This window comes from Mobula birostris, chromosome 2, assembly GCF_030028105.1.
Source record: "Mobula birostris isolate sMobBir1 chromosome 2, sMobBir1.hap1, whole genome shotgun sequence".
In the NCBI taxonomy this organism is placed as follows: domain Eukaryota; kingdom Metazoa; phylum Chordata; class Chondrichthyes; order Myliobatiformes; family Myliobatidae; genus Mobula; species Mobula birostris.
In genome coordinates, this window is record NC_092371.1 from 65793034 (window position 1) to 65814704 (window position 21671).

The window sequence follows — 21671 nt, forward strand, 5'->3', positions numbered from 1 at the left end:
ACACTTGCTACAGTGAAGTAAGAAGCTTCTAGAAAAATACAGAAAAAAACTATACTGTAATTATTGAAAAAAAATCACTGAAGAATCTCATGTATATAGTTACAAGCCAGCACAGGAAAGTTGGCCTCCAAGAAATAGAACAATTCTATGTCCCAATCCAACACTTCAAATATTTATTCAAATAATTTTTGAAAAGTACCCTTGAATTGTTCACATTTTATAAAAATGCTAATCTCCTTGTGTATCGCTGGATGTTTATTGAGACTGTTAAAGTCTGTCTCCTCCATGAATGGGAGCCATTGCTTTGTATTTGCCTTACCTAATTCCATCAATAGTTTGTACATAAAAATCAGCCCTGCTTCCCCCTTCAGCTTCTGCTTCAAGGAAAACAAACCCGTCTCGGTCCTGATAGAAATTGTTGATTCTCCTCTTGTCCCTCATCCACATGAGTTTTAACATGACAGGACAAGCCCTCCCCACCATTGAACACATCTACAAGGAGCGCTGCCACAAGAAAGCAACATCCATCCTCAAGGACCTCCTCCATCCAGGTCATGCTCCCTTCTTGCTGCTGCCATTGGGAAGAAGGTACGGGAACCTTGCATTCCACACCACCAAGTTCAGTATTAGTTATTAATCTCCAAACCACCCTGAATCAGCGTGGATAACTTCACTCACCTTAATGTTGAACTGATGACTGAACACAACCTATAGAGAGAGCTCTTAATGATAGTGGAGTCAAGGGATATGGCGAGAAGGCAGGAACTGGATACTGATTGTGGATGATCAGCCATGATCACAGTGAATGGTGGTGCTGGCTCGAAGGGCTGAATGGCCTACTCCTGCATCTATTGTCTATTGACTCACTTTCAAGGACTCTACAACTCATGTTCTCGGTATTATTTAATTACTGAGTTATCATTTTTTATACTTGCAAAGTTTGTCTTTTTGTATATATTTTGCTTGTCAGCCTTTGTGTGTAATTTTTCATTGATTCTTTGTTCCACTATGAATGCCTGCAGGAAAATGAATCTCAGGGTACTCCGATGATAAATTTACTTTGAATACTGAGTCACCATTAAGCAGGAGGGAGCATCCTGACTTTCATTGTAAAATCTGACATCCCACCCTGTGTGACTACATAGATGAGGATTACTTTAGACCTGTGTGTCTGATTCAGCAGTGTAAAAAGCTGTCAGAGAGGCTCAATGGATAATCACCAAGATTAGTGAAAACCCTATTACATTACCTTATTCTGCCAGAGTCCTTGTCAAGCTGCTTAACTTTTGATATTTTCCTGAGAGCTTGAGCTGTTTGGGAATGCCTGCATTGTATTTGTCATAACGACATGGGGGTGAAGAGAAAAGTCGATAGCTGAAACTGTAATCAGAAATTTTATATGAAAGCTTTGGGCAGAGAAATACTTTGTGGTGATCTTATCAGATTCTGTTAATAGAAGCAATATGCTTTTTTTGTTTGCATGATTAGCTGCCGTTCATTTGACGACACCCTTGTCTCAGAGTCGGAAGGTTGTGTGTTCACGCCTCAAAGCAGAGACCCAGCACAAACGTCTCCAGGACTAAGTTCCGGTGTAGTAGTGAGGCAGTACTGCACTGACCCTCTTGCTGACTTTTGAATTTTAAATGTAAGCAAAGCTTCCCTTCTCTCAAGTGGATGTAAAAGGTCCTGTGGTGCAACTTTGAAGAAAAACGGGAGTCTAATCTTGGTGTCTTGGGTGCTAATTATCTCTCAATTAACATTTTGAATGTAGACAACCTTGACAATATTGCATTGCTGCTTGTTTAGGCTTGATGCATATAATCAAATTGCCATGTTCGCCTCCAGGTTATATGCTTTTTTTTGAAGTTGCAGTAAAGTTGTTCCAAAATGGATAAGAGAAATTCTTGCAACACTCATCAAAGTTGCTGGTGAACACAGCAGGCCAGGCAGCATCTCTAGGAAGAGGTACAGTCGACGTTTCAGGCCGAGACCCTTCGTCAGGACTCGAGAAATTCTTTATCAGTCCTCCTTATTTAAATACTTCAACAGTTTCCTCAGTTTTGAAAATGCAAGTTATTGGGTGTTGTGGTCTGGTTAACAATTCACATTCAATTTCCCCCCTGAAGTGAACAAGCAAGGTTTGGAGTCACGTACAGGCCAGATCCAGAAAGGGCATTTGTGATTCAGCTAGGCTTTTTCAAGGCATTGATGCTTTCATAATGGCTTCTCTTGATGGAAGTGTGAACAAGGTTGGAATGATTTACCCAAAGTGATGAAGGTTAAGAGGACCCTTGATTGAGTTGTATCAGATAGAGTATTTTATTTATTTAAAGATGCAGCTTGGTAATAGGACCTTCCAGCCCTTGAACCTGTGAAGCCCAATTACACAGATATAACCAATTAGCCTACCAACACATACATCTTTTGGACTGTGGGAAGAAACCGGAGCATCTGGAGGAAACCTACACAGTCACAGGGAGAAAGTGCAAACTCCATACAGACAGCAGAAGGAATTGATCCTGGGTCAATGGAATTGTAAAGTGTTAGTTTTCAGGAAACAGGAATACATAAAGCTTGAGGACGTAGATTTATGGTAAGGGGAAGGAGATTTGGAAGGGATGTGAGGGGACCCTTTTTTCGCCTAGAAAGTGACGAGTACTGGAAATCACTGCCAAGGAGAGAGGAGGGAGGTATTTCTGGTGGCATTTACAAAATGACTAGATGAAGACTTAAATTGCCTAGGCATAGAAGGATGGACGATGGGCTTAATGTGGACGGGTTGCCTCTGGTCTGTGTGGATTTGGTGGGCTGCATGGCCTGTTTCTATGTCTATGACATTACGACTAAATGCATTGATGTCACGTTAGGATATAAACTCTGGAATGCTACTTCAGTAATGATACTGTACCCCGGAAATGCTTTATAATGTGGTGGTCACATTGAAGATAATAATTTGGGGAAAAAAATAACAAAAATTCAGCATTCAGATAGTGCTGACAGCAGGGTGACATATATCAGACAAAAGAAACCTAATAATTTCTAAGCGAAAACAACAGGAATTCTGCAGATGCTGGAAATTCAAGCAACACACATCAAAGTTGCTGGTGAACGCAGCAGGCCAGGCAGCATCTCTAGGAAGAGGTGCAGTCGACGTTTCAGGCCGAGACCCTTCGTCAGGACTAACTGAAGGAAGAGTAAGTAAGGGATTTGAAAGTTGGACGGGGAGGGGGAGATCCAAAATGATAGGAGAAGACAGGAGGGGGAGGGATGGAGCCAAGAGCTGGACAGGTGATAGGCAAAAGGGATACGAGAGGATCATGGGACAGGAAGTCCGGGAAGAAAGACAAGTGGGGGGGACCCAGAGGATGGGCAAGGGGTATATTCAGAGGGACAGAGGGAGAAAAAGGAGAGTGAGAGAAAGAATAAGGTGTTGTTCCTCCAACCTGAGTGTGGCTTCATCTTTACAGTAGAGGAGGCCATGGATAGACATGTCAGAATGGGAATGGGATGTGGAATTAAAATGTGTGGCCACTGGGAGATCCTGCTTTCTCAGTCGGACAGAGCATAGATGTTCAGCAAAGCAGTCTCCCAGTCTGCGTCGGGTCTCGCCAATATATAAAAGGCCACATCGGGAGCACCGGACGCAGTATATCACCCCAGTCGACTCACAGGTGAAGTGTTGCCTCACCTGGAAGGACTGTTTGGGGCCCTGAATGGTGGTAAGGAAGGAAGTGTAAGGGCATGTGTAGCACTTGTTCCGCTTACACAGATAAGTGCCAGGTGGGAGATCAGTGGGGAGGGATGGGGGGGGACGAATGGACAAGGGAGTTGCATAGGGAGCGATCCCTGCGGAATGCAGAGAGAAGGGGGGAGGGAAAGATGTGCTTAGTGGTGGGATCCCGTTGGAGGTGGCGGAAGTTACGGAGAATAACATGTTGGACCCGGAGGCTGGTGGGGTGGTAGGTGAGGACCAGGGGAACCCTATTCCTAGTGGGGTGGCGGGAGGATGGAGTGAGAGCAGATGTACGTGAAATGGGGGAGATGCGTTTAAGAGCAGAGTTGATAGTGGAGGAAGGGAAGCCCCTTTCTTTAAAAAAGGAAGACACGTCCCTCGTCCCAGAATGAAAAGCCTCATCCTGAGAGCAGATGCGGCGGAGACGGAGGAATTGCGAGAAGGGGATGGCATTTTTGCAAGAGACAGGGTGAGAAGAGGAATAGTCCTGATAGCTGTGAGAGTCAGTAGGCTTATAGTAGACATCAGTGGATAAGCTGTCGCCAGAGACAGAGACAGAAAGATCTAGAAAGGGGAGGGAGGTGTTGGAAATGGACCAGGTAAACTTGAGGGCAGGGTGAAAGTTGGAGGCAAAGTTAATAAAGTCAACGAGTTCTGCATGCGTGCAGGAAGCAGCGCCAATGCAGTCGTCGATGTAGCGAAGGAAAAGTGGGGGACAGATACCAGAATAGGCACGGAACATAGATTGTTCCACAAAAAAAATTTCTAAGCGAAGCTGCTGACCCCAGTTAGACATATTCCTAGAAGAATGATCACAAGGCTTTTCTTTGCCATCTACCTAGGCCAGCATAAAGCCAAAGCTCAATAGGAATGGCTTAAAAACAACAAAGTTAATATCCTGGAGTGGCCAAATCAAACCTCAATCCAATTGAGAATTTGTGGCTGGACTTGAAAAGGACGCTTCACTCACAGTCCCCATGCAATCCGACAGAGCTTGAGCAGTTTTGTAATTTAGAATGGGGAAAAATTGCAGAGTCCAGATGTGCAAAGCTGATAGAGACCTATCCATACAGATTCAAGGCTGTAATTGCTACCAAAGGTGCATCTACTATATGCTGACTTGAAGAGGGTGAACACTTATGCAATCAATTATAAATAATTTAGATCACTTTGTAGAGACCTGTTTTCACTTTGACACGAAAGAGTCTTTTTCTGTTGATCAGTGTGAAAATAAGCCAAATTAAATCCCCTGTGATTCAATGTTGTAAAACAATAAAGCGCAAAAGCCTCTTTTTTGGGGGGTGGGGGGGGTGAATACTTTTTATAGGTCCTGTTTATGTGTGTGTATCAGCCTTCATACAATGCTATCGACAATTGCATCCTCCAAATCTCCATTTTCATTCTAACATTCAAGGTGATTGTCAGTACCTCACTTGAAGTAGTTAAATTGTTTTATTTTCTCTCCTGACTGTTTCTGGCATCTCCAAGCCTGAATGCTTGAAACAGCCAGGAGTGAGCAGAACAGTTCTGAATTGCCTTATTGTTCATTTCTCGCCAACCATCAGTTGCAAAAAATGCTGCTGCTTGATCACAAACGCACACAACTGAGTTAATTCTGTTCGCTTGAAGTACAGTGTTGTATCTAAGGTACTGTTGTGTACATAACTGATGCTAGTTAGAAACTGGCAACAGCCCCCTACGTCAATTAGGTGGAATATTGTCCCAAATAAATGATGGGAATCCCGGGTACTTTCTAGATGAATTTTTGATCTTTATTAGTTGTCCCAACTAACGTGGCCCAATTAACTGGAATTGTGTGTGTGTGTGTGTGTGTGTGTGTGTGTGTGTGTGTGTGTGAGAAAGAGAGAGAGAGACTGTGTGTGTGTGTATATATGTATGTGTGTATATATATATATATATGTACATAGTGAAAAAAGAGAGCAGAAAAAAATAATGTTGCGCTCATGGGTTCATTGTCTAATCAGAAATCTGATGGCAATGGGGAAGAAGCAGTTCCTGAAACATTGAGTGCGTGGCTTCAGGCTCCTGTACCTCCTCCCCAATGGCAACAATGAGAAGAAGGCATGTTCTGGGTGATGGGAATCCTTAATGATGGATGTGCCTTTTTGAGGTATTGTAGATTGAAGATGTCCTCAATGGTGGGGAGGCTAGTTCCCATATGGAACTGGCTGAGTTTGCAACTTTTGGCAGCTTTTTCCAATCCTGTGCAATGGCTCCTCCACCCCAGTTGGTGCTGCGACCAGTTAGAATGCTCTCCATGGTACATCTATAGAAACTTGCTCAAATCTTTGGTGATATACCAATTCTCCTCAAACTCCCAATGAAATATAGCTGCTTTGTAATTTCATCAAAATATTGGGCCCAGGATATATCTTACACAGGGATGTTGACATCCAGGAACTTGAAACTGCTCCCTCTTTCCACTGCTGATCCCTTGATGAGGATTGCAGTATGCTCCTTTGATTTTTTTTCTCCTTCCTGAAGTCCACCATCAATTCCTTATCTTTCTGACATTGACTGCAAGGTTGTTGTTGTGATACCACTCATCTAGCTGATCTGTCCCACTCCTGTATGCCTCCTCATAACCATCTGAGATTCTGCCAGCAACAGCTGTGTCATTGGTAAATTTATCAATGACATTTGAGCTGTGGCTAGCTACACCATCATGGGTGTAGAGGGAGTTGAGTAGTAGGCTTAGCGTGCATTCTTGAGGTGCACCAGTGTTGACCGTTAGTGAGGAGACAATGTTATTTTCCATTTATACTGACTAATCTCCCAATGAGGAAGTCAAGGTTCTGGTTGCAGAGGGAAGTACAGAGGCCCAGATTTTGAATAGTACTGGGGTATGATGGTGTATCAGGGAATTTAGTAGCTCTACCTCTCATCTACATCATGTTGAGCAGAGGAGTGAGGAGGACAAATACATGGTTCCCTGAAAGTGATGGCATCACAGATCGACAAGGTGGTGAAGAAGACTGCTGGCACACTGGCATTCGTCACTCAGGGCACTAAGAGAGGAAGCTTTGGGATGCTGTGTTGCAGTTGTAAAAGATGTTGCTGAGGTCACATGGAATATCTTGTTCTGTTCTAGTTGGGTTGCTATAGGAAAGATGCCGTTCAGCTGGAGAGAGTGTTGAGGAGAACAATGATGGCGTTGCTGGGACTTGCACTGAGTTATGGAGAGAAATTGAACAGGCTGGGACTTTGATAATTAGAATATAGGAGAACTAGGGTTGATATTATAAAGGTGTACAAAATTATCAGGGGTTTTGATGGGGTGAATGCACCCAGACTCTTTTCTCCCCCCCCCCCCCCCGCCCCCAAGGATTGAGGAGTCAAGGACTTAGAAGGCATAGGTTCAGGGTGAGTAGAACAAGATTCAGTAAGAACCTAAGGGGCAACCTTTTCATTCAGAGGGTGGTGTGTACATGGAATGGTCTGCCAGACGAAGTGGCTGAGGCAGGTATATTAACAATATTCAAAAAACATTCTGATAGGTATATGAATCAGAAAGGTATAAAGATTTATGAGCCAAATGTGGGCAAAGGTGACTAGCTTAGGTGGGTCTTGGTTGCAAAGACCATTATCGCTGAAGGGTCTGTTTCCATGCTGTATGATTTGTAGCGTTCAGTTGCCGTGATCCAAAATGATGAAATTCCCTTTGGCTTGTCTCTTTTGACCATCACCAATTATTGACAGGGAGCATCCTGACACGGCTCTGCCTGTGACTACAAGAATCTGCAGAGAGTGGAAGACACAGCTCAGTACATCATGGAAACCAGCCTCTCCTCCTTGGATTCTGTCTACACTTACGGTATCATTGCCTTGGAAAGCAGCCACGTAATCTTACAGTTTGGTTATATTACATTAATCGTGAGGATGGTCCGATGTGGGTTTCTTTAGAAGCTAACTCTGTTAATAAATTTTCTATTATTTCTCTTGGATCCTCACTTCCTTTATCGCTGAGTAATTTAACTGACAATTTGGTAGTTAAACATGCTATGAGAATTTGGGTACAATTCAGAAAATACTTTGGCTTATTGAGATTTTCTCTTTCAAGTCCCATTTTTTCTAATTATTTTTTAAAATCTTCTATGATAAATGTGGCTTTTGAAGAATGGGATAGGTTAGGTATTAAATGTTTCCAGGACTTGTTTGTGGAGGGAAGTCTCCTTTCGTTTGAGCAACTGTCAGCTGAATATAGCTTACCCAAAACTCACTTTTTTTGCTACCTACAAATAAGAGACTTTTTTGCGGTCTCAAATATGTACATTTCCTAAAAGTCCTGTTAAGAATCTACTAGATGTAATTTTTAATTTGAAACCATTTATAATGGATCTATATCTAATATTTGTAATATGTTGCTGGGAATGAGATGTGTTCCTCTGGATAAAATTTAAAGAACTTTTGGAACAAGACTTACAGACTTCAATTTCTGAGGAAACTTGGAATGAAATTTTTAAATTGGTTAACTCTTCATCGTTATGCGCTCACCACTCTCTCCTACAATTTAAAGTGGTCCATAGGGCCCACATGACGAAGGATAAGTTGTCTCGCTTTTATTTGGATGTATCTCCTTATTGTGATAAATGTAATAATGGAGAAGCTTCACCCATATGTTTTGGACATGCCTGAGTCATGAAAAATATTGGAAAGAAGTATTTCAAACATTTTTGATACTTTTTAAAGTAAATTTTAAGCCTAATCCTTTGACTGCTTTATTTGGTATTGTTGGAGGAAAGGATATTATTTTGGAGAAATCTGATTTGCACATTTTGGCTTTTATTTCTCTTATGGCTAGGAGGGTGCTGTTGCTTAAATGGAAAGATGCAATCCCACCCACTCATGTTCAATGGCTGCGTGATGCGATGTCATGTTTAAATTTAGAGAAGATTCGGTGTTCAAATTCTGAATCTAATCAAGACTTTCAAACATTGTGGGGACCATTTTTGAACTATTTTCAAAACCTTTGATTTGCTGTTAAAGCACAGATGATGGCTAATAATATACTTTTTTTCCTTTTTTCTTCTTTACTAATCAGCTTCAATCTTGGTAGTGAGTTAGATTTTTTTCCATATAATAAATCTACTATATTTCAATATTATGAATTAATCAATTTGTATGAATATAGAGTAATGAGTCTGTATGTGCGATTCAGTATAATGTATTTGATATATTTTTTTCTTGAACGCTGTATTCTCCTATGTAGGAAATTAATAAAAAATATTGAAAAAGAAAAGGAAAGCAGCCAGCATAATCAAAGACCCCTCCCACCCTGGATTTTCTTTCTACTCCCCTCTCCCTTAGGGCAGAAGATGCAAAAGCTTAAAAATTAAGGTGTAGAATTTTTCTTTTTCTTTAGTTTAACTTTTCTATGCTTGCTTGTATCTTCATATAATCATTTATATACATGTAATTACTTAGTGATTTTTTTTAAAGAAGTAATTATGGTACAGTTGCTGCCGATATTTCTAGAAGCTGAGTTTACTGTAGCAGGTGTACTACTTGAATCTTGCTATTTTACAGGTTAATTATCTCTGGAATTTTGTTATCTCTAGTCTGAATATGAGACAACAATCACTTTTCTTTTGTCTTTTCCTTTGTTCAGTCTTCAGTCGTGTAATACTTAATAAAATGGCCATAAGCAGTAAGTTTGTTGTCCCACTTTGGACTTCTGAAGAGGCTCTGGTTGCAAAATCACCAGGATCCAACAATTGGCATGGACTTAATAGGCCAAAGAGTCTGCTTCTTTGTTCATTTCCTTTTGCTCCCTGTAAACCAGGAAGAATGCTTGCTGAAGTCTTACTTTACCTCTGCCATTGTAATATAGGTGGGGTCCTCTGTCATAATTAAAAATGAGGATTTCTTGATCTCTGCAACTCAGCATCATACTGTCGTATTTACTGAGTGCTATTTGATGTGCAAATTTTTGTTTGAAATTGAATGAATAATTGATGCACGTCCTATCCCTAAATGTTTTGGTAATATATTGATTTAATTTGGGAACACACTGATGGGACTGATGATTTAAGTTTGCTCGTAAATGAAGTTGGCTTTGTAGGGTTGACGAGCCTGTCCTTGGAGATTTTTGTCAGTCGAAGTCGGTTCAGCTGCTTTAAAAGGGCAGAAAGCTGTTCCACGCAATTCACAGCAATTGTCTGCATGCAGACGAGCAAATTCAACAATACCAGCGGGGAGTTGTGATCAAAGTGTGTGTGGATCAGATGTAGTGCTACAAACCTGTAGGACTGCGCTGGGGCCTGTTCTTCCCACTCAGCAGCTCCATGTGATCCATGAACTTAACCTAAAATGAAAGCTTTGCACTCCATAGATCAGCTTTCACAGCCTCTGGGCATCCTAAAGCCAGCCTGAGAAGCATGACACCCCCCCGGGACATCGATTACAGGAAGGAGTCTGTGGCGTTTTAATAACTTTGAGGTAATTCATTTACAAGCCTTACAAAAGGCAAAAAGGTACATAAAAGTCCACTTGGCACATGAGCTGGCCTGGTGGTGGAGTTGAATGCTGTCCTGTCAGATCCCCAGGGCACTGTCAGTGATTTAAAAGGAGCACTCTTTACTGGACTGATACTGAGTTTTTATGGAGAGTGGTTGCATTGTCTGTTTTACCAAGTATGAATGAACACAACAAAATAAATCTGCAAACTGTACCTTTTAAAGCACCATGAATCGTCCCCCCGCCAAAAGATTGGAACAGTAGGTACTCATCAGCAAGCTGGCCGTCCAGGAGTGATACAGCACAGAAATGTGCCCTTTAGCTCATAGTATTCATATTATTCAGATTCAGATTTATTTATCACATGTATATTGAAACATACAGTGAAATGCGCCGTTCGTGTTAACAATGCACCCAAGGGATGTGAGGCAAGTGTTGCCTCACATTCCTGCGCCAACATAGCACATCTACAATGCTCAGCAGAACACAGTAAGCAACCAAACAAAAACAACGTAACAAGGCTTGTTCTTCCCTCACTCCTACCCACCCATGCCAGACACAGGCCTCTAACCTCAGGTCAGACCATCCCTGGTCTCAGGCCTCCAGTGGACTTGTGGACTTGCAGGCCTTCCACTTCTCCACCAGACTCACACAGAGATTTGCAGACTCTGGGCTCTGGCCATTAGGCCTCGACTTCTGACCATCCGATCAATCGCAGGGCTTCAGCTGGACTTGCAATCGATGTTCCACTTTGACCTCTGGAGGAATCAGGACATGCTGTTGGTGATCAATGGGGACCTGAGCTCCAGGCCTTGAACCCAACCATCAGGCACCCACTCCATCCACAAGCATTGATCCAAGTCAAGTTTATTGTCATCTGCACAAGTATACATATGCATAAATTAAGTTTATTAATTTCTGCAGTATCTGCAGGGCAGCCTGCAGAAAATGAACACTGAACTGAGCTGAAATATGCTTTTTTTGCACTTTATATTCTGTGTTTTTGCTCTTTTTTTGTTGCCATTTGCACGATTTCTTTTTGCAAGTTGTAGGGGGAATGAGGTTTGATGTTTTTTCTTTGAGCAGGTTGGTTCCATGGTTCTTCTTTGTTTTGTGCCTGACTGTGGAGAAGACAAATTTCAGGGTTCAATACTGAATAACACTTTAATAATAAATGTACTTTTTGAATCTTGAATTAAGTTCCTTTACAAATCTCTGTAGAATAATAGTCGTTCGTCATTGTTAATCCAGTATACATCTCATTCGGTAGTATTGTGGGAAGTTATTTTCAATTGGACAGTATTATGATTTAATGAAAACTGTCAATTCTTGCATGTCAGCCGTTTGAAAAAATGTAGAGCTTCAGATGTTTTGGTGTTGGAGCAGTACACACGTCTTTAATGTGATGAGGTGGAGAGGTGTCAATCTGCCTCTGAGCCCATCCATACTTTTTAGATATTTAATAAAGGGCTCTTGCCTTTTCTTGACCTCCCCCACCACCCCACATCTCTTCACTTCTCAACTCAGTTTTATAATGTATTGTACTTAAGGGGTTAAAAACCAGAAAGCAAGTGTATATTGTGTCTGCGTATATTCTGGAATTATGTAAAGGAAGCTCAAACTAACAATTATCAATGGCCTGAAGGATTTCCCCAATTTATATTCACTATATTGCAGGCTGGGTGATCGACAATCCAAACTGCCCATGTCTGACAGTTAGAGCACTGCCTCATAACTTTGTTTTAAAATTGTCTGGTAGGAAACTTGGGATAAATTTTCTTCCATCTAATAGTTCATGATTAAATCTCTGCTGGGATCTGTTCAGTATGCTAAATGCCTTTTGTTCTGTTGTAAGAAGAAATGGCTAAGCTATAGATAGCCTTTTGTGTTCCTCTGGAGGGCTTTCACTAGACCTTCCATAATGCTTGATGAATAACTCATGAGACCCTTCCAAGGCTGTTTACATTAATCTAGATTGATTTGCATGAAGAATAATGGATTGATCATCCTTTCCAATTTAACTGCTGCTGTGTAAAAGAAAACTGAACTGGGAGTGCTTAGTGACTAGGCAAGCTGAGAAGAACCCCTGACTTACAACCTGTTTATACGATGAGGAACCAATGAACTATTACACCCATTACACTAATGATCTGCAGTGAAATAATCCTTGCTGCACATTACATCCACATTAGCCAATGTTATTCACTCGTATTACTCTTTATATCTTTATTTCAGTAACAGGGTGCCATAGACCCAGACACTAAATCACATTCTCATTATAAAAAGCTGAATATTAGGCAAAATGTTTTCAGCAAAACATGTACCTTGGTTTGCAGTTGGGCAGCTTCTGTAATTAATGTATATATTACATACAACTGGCACGATTTATGAACTATTCTCTCCAAGTATGGTATACTGTCCTACGGCCACCAAAGTGCACTCGTCTGAAGCTAGTTAGAAACTGTTGGCAACATTTTCCTGTTCCAACTAAGTGGCATCGTGACCCAAGTAAATGAGGAGAATCCTGGCTAATTTCTTGATTAGCTTTCGCTCTTTAAGAGTTGTCTCAAATTAACTGATGGCCCAATGAACTGGAATTCACTGTATACAAAATTAATCTCCATCTGAACCGATCTATATAATCCATTCAAGTTGCTGCTCACTGGAGTTAGGTTTACTTGATTTCTTTGTTCCTGAGCTTTTAAGCTTTTGGCATCTTCTATTGTCTGGGGTATTTTTAGGTGATGAGCAGCTGTGAGGTGAGTTTAGGTGAAAATTTGCTTTGCATAGCATCTCGTGATTTGACTACTTTAATAATTTTGTGAGGAATTGTTGCATTTCCCATGTGAAATTCTAAGCAGCTTCAGAATGTATGTATGTGCAGGTCCAATGAGAAACCCCAAAGTTCTCCCCCAAAGTTATGTCGGCAAATCTATATGAAATACATTGTAAGAATGGACCCAGTGCGCAAATGGGCTTGCTGATTATATCAGTGAGGGGGAACAACTGTGAGGTACTTGGGTATATACAGGTTGAGTACCCCTTATCCAAAATTCCAAAATCCAGAATTTTTTTGAGTGTTGACATGAAGTCACAAATGGAAAATTCCACAAGTTTACCAGGTGATGCGCAGGTCTCTGTGACAGTTCTGGGAAGTGATATCACACATGTAAAGAAAAGAAGTTAATAAAAAAATCTCTGTATAGAGCGAGAAATGAAGATCTCCTTCGTGTTTTGAAAGAGTGGGATTCATCAGCGTCGGAGTGAACATGTGTGGCTTAATGGTATGGTGATCACAAAACAGCAAAGATCTATCACTACAAACTAAAAATTGAAGGTAATTGTGAATATTCAGGAGGCTGGTTGCAGAAATTTAAGAGGTGTAGCATTAAATTTTTAAAGATTTGTGATGATAAAACATCGGCCCGAAATGTCGACTGTACTTCTTCCTATGGATGCTGTCTGGCCTGCTGCGTTCCACCGGCATTCTGTGTGTGTTGCTCGAATTTCCAGCATCTGCAGATTTCCTCGTGTTTGTGTGAGGAAATTCATTGATGAGTTTGCCAAGATTGTCGCTGATGAAAATCTAGCACACTGAATGGCTGCATTATTATACAGGTATGATAAACAAATGCAAGCCAGAGACAGCTTACCAGTAGCACATGAGTTCAGAGTCAGAAATGATGGCAATCCCAAGCTATCCTCATTAAATTATTCCAAATTCCAAAATCCGAAACACATCCGACCCCAAGCATTTTGGGTAAGGGGTACGTCACCTGTATTAGAGTTTTTAAATTGAACGCTTTAGATTCTTAAATACTTGTAAAGTTTTAAAAAGTTTTAGTAGGTTTTGAATGATACTGAATGATTTATGAAGCTTTATCGTGCTTTATTGCATCATCAGTTTTGCTAAGATAGGGAAAATAAATTAGTTTCGCTGTTCAATTTTTCTTTTGTAGTTGCTTCTCATTTGTACAGAGGGAGAGAGAGTGATAGGAAGTGGGGGAGACAATTATGCAAGATTTCACCCCTAGATCTACATGGCTGTACACAAGTTATGATTGACTCAGTCACTTCAGTTTGGTTCCAACTTTATTCAGAAGTGGGCCGCTGCTTTCAGCTGCACAGGAAGTTTGCTTTTGTGTTTGACATTGGTTCTGTGACACAAGCTGAAATGCTTTATTACATTAAAAGCACAATATAAATGGTAATTGCTGTTCTGCGTTAACCGAGGTGGTTTGACATTCACAGTAGATATTTTACAGTGATAGAATTGAAGATTGTCACACAATTGCTTGACCTGTTGTAGTTGCTTGCAATTTATGGGTAGAAGACATCTTTTAATTACATACATACACAAAAGGTCCTATTGTCTCAATTATTGCATGCAAGACTGCAGTAATTAATGAGGTCCCTTGTTGATGGGCCTTTACTAGTAAGAAAAGTTAACCATTTCCTAAAGCAAGTGATCTCACCACACAAGAATTTGCACTGAAAATAGAACCGTACTCTACATGAGTAATTCGGGTTTTGTCATGCCTAAAGCTCCAAACTAAGCGAGGTATGGATACGTTACCTGGTGAGACCCGACGCAGATTGAAAGACCGCTTTGACGAGCACCTATGCTCCATCCACCAGAAAAAGCAGGATCTCCCAAAGGCCACCCATTTTAATTCCACTTCCCATTCCTATTCTGACATGTTGGTCGATGACCTCCTCCACTGTCGTGATGAGGTCACACTCAGGTTGGAGGAGCAACACCTTAAATTCCATCTGGGTAGCCTCAATCTGATGGCATGAACATCGATTCCTCAAACTTCTGGTATTGACATCTTCCCCCTGCCCCGCCCCTTCACCATTCCCCATTCCCACTTCCCTCTCTCACCTTATCTCCTTACCCGCCCATCATCTTCTGGTGCTCTAACCACTTTTCTTTCTTTCATGGCTTTCTGTCCTCTCCTATCAGAATTTCCCTTCTCCAGCCCTGTATCTCTTTTACCAATTAACTTCCCAGTTCTTTACTTCCCCCTTCCCCCTCCCGGTTTCACCTATCACCTTGTGGTTCTTCCTCCCCCCACCCACTTTCTTACTCTGATCTCGGCCTGAAACGTCGACTATACTCTTTTTAATAGATGCTGCCTGGCCTGCTGAGTTCCGCGCGTGTGTATGTGTTGGATTTCTAGCATCTGCAGATTTTCTCTTGTTCCTGATGTAATTTCAAACTAGTGGTGATTGATGTTATTGATGCTGGTTCAGGATCCTGATGTTGCATGGTGATAACTGTTTCTGAACCTAGTAACGTGGGACTTAAGGATCATCATACAATTCCTTAAAGTAACTACTTCAGATTTTCTTTATAATAGTTGTGTGTGGTTAGCTAATTTAAAACAATAAGGGAATAATCTGTCAGATTGTTGGTGTGTAGTTACATTCACAAATCCAATTTGAGCCATACTGAGTGTCTGTAAGCTCTAACAAAGAGGCTAGTCAGCACACATCAATTAGAACTTATCCTTTCAAAGAGCGGCTCAAGTGAGAACAGCAACTGCAGTCAGCCATTGGCAATGGGCATCAAAGCCCGAGGTACCTAATGCTGGTTGTAACACTGGCATTGCTGAGAAAATCCTTTTGAACAGTGTAATCACTGTGGAGCCTACAACATGTTGTGGGTCCACTTAATTAGCTGAGGAAAATCCAACAGTGGTTACCTACTACCACAAACCGCGAACTTGGAGAAACTGCTACTTTTTTAATGGCTGGCATTTATTTTTCTTTTAACTGGCTGTAACCCAGCGGAGGGAAAAAGTTCCCAAAAGACCCCCTTCAAAAAATACTGATTTTCTTTTTACACGCTGATAAAACTCTGCAGAATGTCAAATGTTCATTTTGCAATAAGTGTGCAGCCCATGAAATATTGATGTAGTGCATAAACTTATGAATAATTGCAATTCTTTGTGGACCTATAACATATTGTTAACCCTTGACAAGTCAAAATAACCTAGGAACATAAAACCTGGATTAATAGAGTCAAAGAGCCATACAAAAGTACAGCACACAAACAGTGTCCATGTTGATCCACTGAAGCTCCCATTGACCTGCACCAAGACAATAGCCCTCCATTCCCCTACCATCTATGTACCTGCGCAAACTTCTCTTATATGTTGAAATCGAGCTTGTATGTACCACTTGGACTGGCAGCTCGTTCCACACTATCGTGACCCTCTGAGTGAGGAAGTTTCCCCTCATGTTCCCCTTTTCATCTTTCACCCTTAACCCATGACCTCTAGTTGTAGTCCCACCCAACCTCAGTGGAAAAAGCCTGCTTGCATTTACCCCGTCTGTACCCTCATAGTTTTGTATACCTCTATCAAATCTCTTCTCAATCTTCTACATTCCAAGGAATAAAGTCCTAACCTATTCAAACTTTCCTTACAACTTTGGTCCTCCTGGCCTGATACTATGTAGGCGGCAGTGGATGACTTTGAATTGAGGAACATTTCATTCTCAAGTTAATTGCGATATTGCACAAACTAGAACTGATTCTATTTGCCTAATTTTTTCTAAACTGCAAGCATCAGATATTGCTAGACAAAATGACAGTAAGTGAGAAAACACTCACTGACAGAGTCAAAAATAAAACCTGAGAAATGGAGGGATGACATTTAGCCGAACTTTAGGAGACTCTGCATTTGTGAGACTGCATGAGTCATGAAATCCACTGCCTCACAAATGTTGTGAGCGCTTCACAATTTTCTGTAGCTATCGTGCTCTTGATTTTATTTTAGGAAAAAGATTTTGCACGTCATAATTTTTCATTTAAGTAGCATATCCCTAAAGAAAATCATTAATGGTAGCTTAACGCTCCACAGCACCAGCAATTGTGATTGAGGTTCAATTCCCGTCACTGTCTGTAAGGAGTTTGTACATTCCCCCTGTGGGCTTTCTCCAGGTGCTCCAGTTTCCTCTCGTATTCCAAAACTGTACGGGTTAGTAAATTGTGGGCATCCCATGTTGGTTCCAGAAGTACGAGTATGGTGGCAGTTGCGGGCGGCTTGCATCACAATCCTCGAACAGTGTTGGTCGTTGACGCCAACAATGCATTTCACTGTATGTTTCGATGTACTTTTTAAAATAACGCTGATCACTTTTTTTAAAAACAACTTTATTTATACTGAATAAATAATTTTCATACCAACAGAACGCCCAGGATTTGTTTTTTGATTTGTAGATGTGATACAGGAAAGTACCGAAGCAAAATGGCACACACAGCAGTGAGAGTGCTAATTTCTCTTCGCTGGTGTTGACTGGTGTGTAACCGTCCCCAACATCACGAGAAAGCTGCTTTACACTTAGTTTTATGGCCATCAGATCCTTCATGTGCACTTGAAAATGTAAATAGGGTCTTAGTTTGAGAGCTCGCCTGTAAGACTGCGTCACCCTTCCAATGCTGCTGAAGGAATGAATCCGTAATCTTTCTAAGCTGCAGTCAGTGAACCAAGGCGAGTGTGAGAGGATGCATGGCATACTCTGTGAATTTCAATGTTCTTAAGGTACTTTAAATTTAGCACTGGATTTTCAATCTTCTTCGGATGGAAAATTGTGTCGTTTTTTCCCCCTCCTATTGCTCTGCTTTTCTAATCTTCGTTTATTTTTGCAGGAAATGTATTCTGTTCAACAAAGTTTGTTGTGCACTGTCTTTGCAAACTTCACTTTTAGGCGGTCACAGAATGAAGATGACCTTATCCTGATAAGCTTGCAACACAGCCACCAATTGGCTCCAAAAATCTGAACGAGACAGGAAAGGCTATTTTGCTGAAGAGGCTATTGATATTAGGGTGTAGTGTTTGGATCCCTTATCTCTGGAAAGGAGGTGTTGGCTTTGGAGAGGGGATTCATCAGAATGAACCTGGGAATGAAAGGTTGACGATTGAGGAGCGTTTGATGGCTCTGAGCCTGTACTCACCAGAGTCTAGAAGAATGAGGGGAAATTTCATTGAAACTTACCAAATATTGAAAAGCCTAGATAGAGTGGATATGGAGAGGATGCTTCCTATAGTTGGGAGTCTAGAACCAGACGGGACAGCCTCAGAATACTAGCACATCCCTTTAAAGCAGAGATGAGAAGGAATTTCATTATCCAGATGGTGGTGAATCTGTGGAATTCATTGTCACAGATGGCTGTGGAGGCCAAGTCATTGGGTATACTTAAAGCAGAAGTTGATACGTTTATGATTAGTAAGGGCATCAAAGGTTATGGGAAGAAGGCAGGAGAATGTGGTTGAGACGGGTAATAAATAACATGATGGAATGGCAGTGGATGATGGGCCAAATGGCCTAATTCTGCTCCTATGCCTTATGGCCTAATTAATATACATTAATTAATTTAATCAGTGTGAAATCTGAAGAAAGGGCATATGAAACTATTACTAAATGAAAGATCAGAATAAGATTGTCTGAATTTTTTTTTCCCTGAAGTGTTTGGAAGGGAAATTTTGCACTATTTGTACAGATGCTTGAATAGGGAGGCCTTGTAGTAATGTGTACTTATAAGCTTATGAAAGAAGAGCATGCAGCCACTTAGAATATCAACATTAACGGCCATTTAGTTTTCAATAAAACTCAGCACACTTGTCTTTGTTTTGAATGGTTCCTGAAGAGAGCCATGGCTTTGGTATGAAATGAAGTGAGAAGCAGTCAGTTCACAGGGTAGTAAAGCGTAAAGCTAGCCAGATGTCAGGTGTTGCATCCTCCTAGTGCTGATGTTGACAGATTCCTTTGACAGGACTCCAAGTGTTTTCATGTCTGTTTGCAGTGAACTGCTGGAAGTGCCCATGGTAAATTCTGTAAGACTCTGACAATGTTAGAACAGCCCTCGGCAATATGTTTCAATGTTTTTACTGCAAAGCATAATTTTGACAATTCGTTAAAGCTTTGCTAATTAATATATTTAATATTATGAAGCACAATATTTAAAACTTTGTATTTGACAATTTACTTTCATGCGTGTACTGTACAGAAATTTTATGATATTCTTCGTGAATCCTGATACAACTGTGGGAAGAAGTAGCTTCCTTTTCCTCCGTGATTGACTAGATAATTTTCAAGATTGATTATCCAGTAGCAAACTGTTTGCTCTTTGAACCAAGACCTAATAATCCTTGCTAAATGGTACAGATAGTATTTACAATACTAGGTGATGGTCTCAACCATAATTTGCTATTCAATGAAAAACAATAATCTTAACACTTTAATATTGAGATCATTTATAGCTGAAAGAGATGGTCATATATAGTGCATTTAACTCTATAGGCTGGGAATGAATTTCTAGGCACATCTTCACCCATTTAGTGACTTGACCTTGAATGGATCTTTCATTGTGTTAATTACAAACATGGAAACAGAGAAAACCATACAGCACAATACCGGCCCTTCAGCTTACAAAGCTGTGCCGAACATGTCCCTACCTCAGAACTACCTAGGCTTTACCCATAGCCCTCTATTTTTCTAAGCTCCATGTAGCCATCCAGGAGTCTCTTAAAAGACCCTATCGCCGCTGGCAGCCCATTCCACGCACTCACCACTTGCTGCGTTTTTAAAAAAAAAAAAAATTGCCCCTGACATCTCCTTTGTACCTACTTCCAAGCACCTTAAAACTGTGCCCTCTCGTGCTAGCCATTTCAGCCCTGGGGAAAAGCCTCTGACTATCCACACGATCATTGCCTCTCATTATCTTTTACACCTCCTATCAGGTCACCTGTCATCCTCCGCCACTCCAAGGAGAAGAGGCTGAGTTCACTCAACCTATTCTCATAAGGCATGCTCCCCAATCCAGGCAACATCCTTGTAAATCTCCTCTGCACCCTTTCTGTGGTTTCCACGTCCTTCCTGTAGTGAGGTGACCAGAACTGAGCACAGTACTCCAAGTGGGGTCTGACCAGGGTCCTATTTAGCTGCAACATGACCTCTCAGCTCTTAAACTCAATCCCACGATTGATGAAGGCCAATGCACCGTATGCCTTCTTAACCACAGAGTCAACCTGCGTAGCAGCTTTGAGTGTCCTATGCACTCGGACCCCAAGATCCCTCTGATCCTCCACACTGCCAAGAGTCTTAACATTAATGCTGTATTCTGCCATCATATTTGACCTACCAAAATGAACCACCTCACGCTTACCTCACAATTAATTCAAAATGTCTGCAAAGAATCCTTTGTCTTGTACAACTTAAGATCACCCAGGTTCATGGAAATTAAAGAAAAAAGTTTCAATTTCACCTAATCACCTGGTTCTTTTTGTTGATGCTGAGAGATTGTTTAGGGACTCAACACAAGATCATATTCCTCAAATGTACTGGTTGCCGCAGTGATAGAGGGCTGAACTCAAACTGTCCAGTAACATAGAATTATTGTGCAGTTACATCTACACCAGTTTCCCATGGTTGATGAGACAAGGTCTTTGCGGTATAAATCTTTAAGTCCTCTAATAACTCATAAGGGCAAGAACATGGGTTCCTTCAGAATTCAGAATGTTTGCAGTACAAATCCTTAAGTCCTGTTATAGCTCATAGGGGAAATACATTGGTTTTCTTCAGAATTCATTTTCAGAGTGTATATAAGAGTTTTCATTCCATCATTTGCAGTCTTTCTTGTGTCATCATTTATCAGCATGTCCTTTACAAGACTAGTCAAACTGAGTAATCTGTTCATTGATCATTCAGACATTTTGTGTGTCCAAGAAGAGTAATATTGCATGGAATGAGGCTTCAACTTTCAATTAATGGTAGCACTGTTTCCTTTAGCTTGGTTGAGATTTTTTATGGCCTGTTGATAGACAGATGTTGGTACTGTTTAATATTTCATTTGAAAGCTGACAAATACTGACATTACTCTGTCAGCTTAGCACTGAAGCATGAGCTCAAACTATTCACTGAAGCTTCACATATGTAGCTTGAACTTGTGGGCTTTTGATTCATGTGAAGGTGTTCCACATACTGGAAGCTAATGTCCAATTCAACACAATATCACCCCAACTGAAGAACTCCCATCCACTGCCACCGAACTCTGATTTCCCTTGCCCCACACTGCCTGTTTCTGCCTCCTCCCTAAGATCCACAAACCTGACTGTCCAGGTAGGCCCATTGTCTCTGACTGCACCTGCCCCACTGAACTCTTGTCGGCATACTTCCACTCTATTCTATCCCCCTTGGTTCAGTCCCTTCCCAACTACAAACATGACACTTCTCATGTTCTTGATCTCCTCAACAACTTTCGATTACTTGGCCCTAACCACATCATTTTGGCCATGATGTCCAGCTCCTAATCACTTCTATCCCCCATCAAGAAGGCCTTAAGGCTGTCTGCTTCTTTCTCAACAAGAGGCCCAACCAGTTGCCCTCCACCACCAGTCTCCTCCATCAGGCAGAACTGGTCTTCACGCTCAATAATTTCTCCTTTAGCTCCTCT

General features: G+C 41.2%; 1 protein-coding gene across 2 annotated transcripts in view; it reads left to right on the forward strand.

Annotated features, from left to right (window-relative positions):
* LOC140187157 (proto-oncogene tyrosine-protein kinase Src-like) overlaps positions 1–21671 on the forward strand; it is a 223432-nt gene that overhangs the window by 62158 nt on the left and 139603 nt on the right. The window contains exon 1 of one of the 2 annotated variants that reach the window (XM_072242170.1): positions 17668–17760. The exons of the other annotated variant lie outside the window; for it this stretch is intronic. The gene's annotated coding sequence lies outside the window, so the exon portion shown is untranslated. Of the gene's footprint in view, positions 1–17667; positions 17761–21671 lie in introns of those variants that run through there. 2 annotated transcript variants of the gene reach the window in all.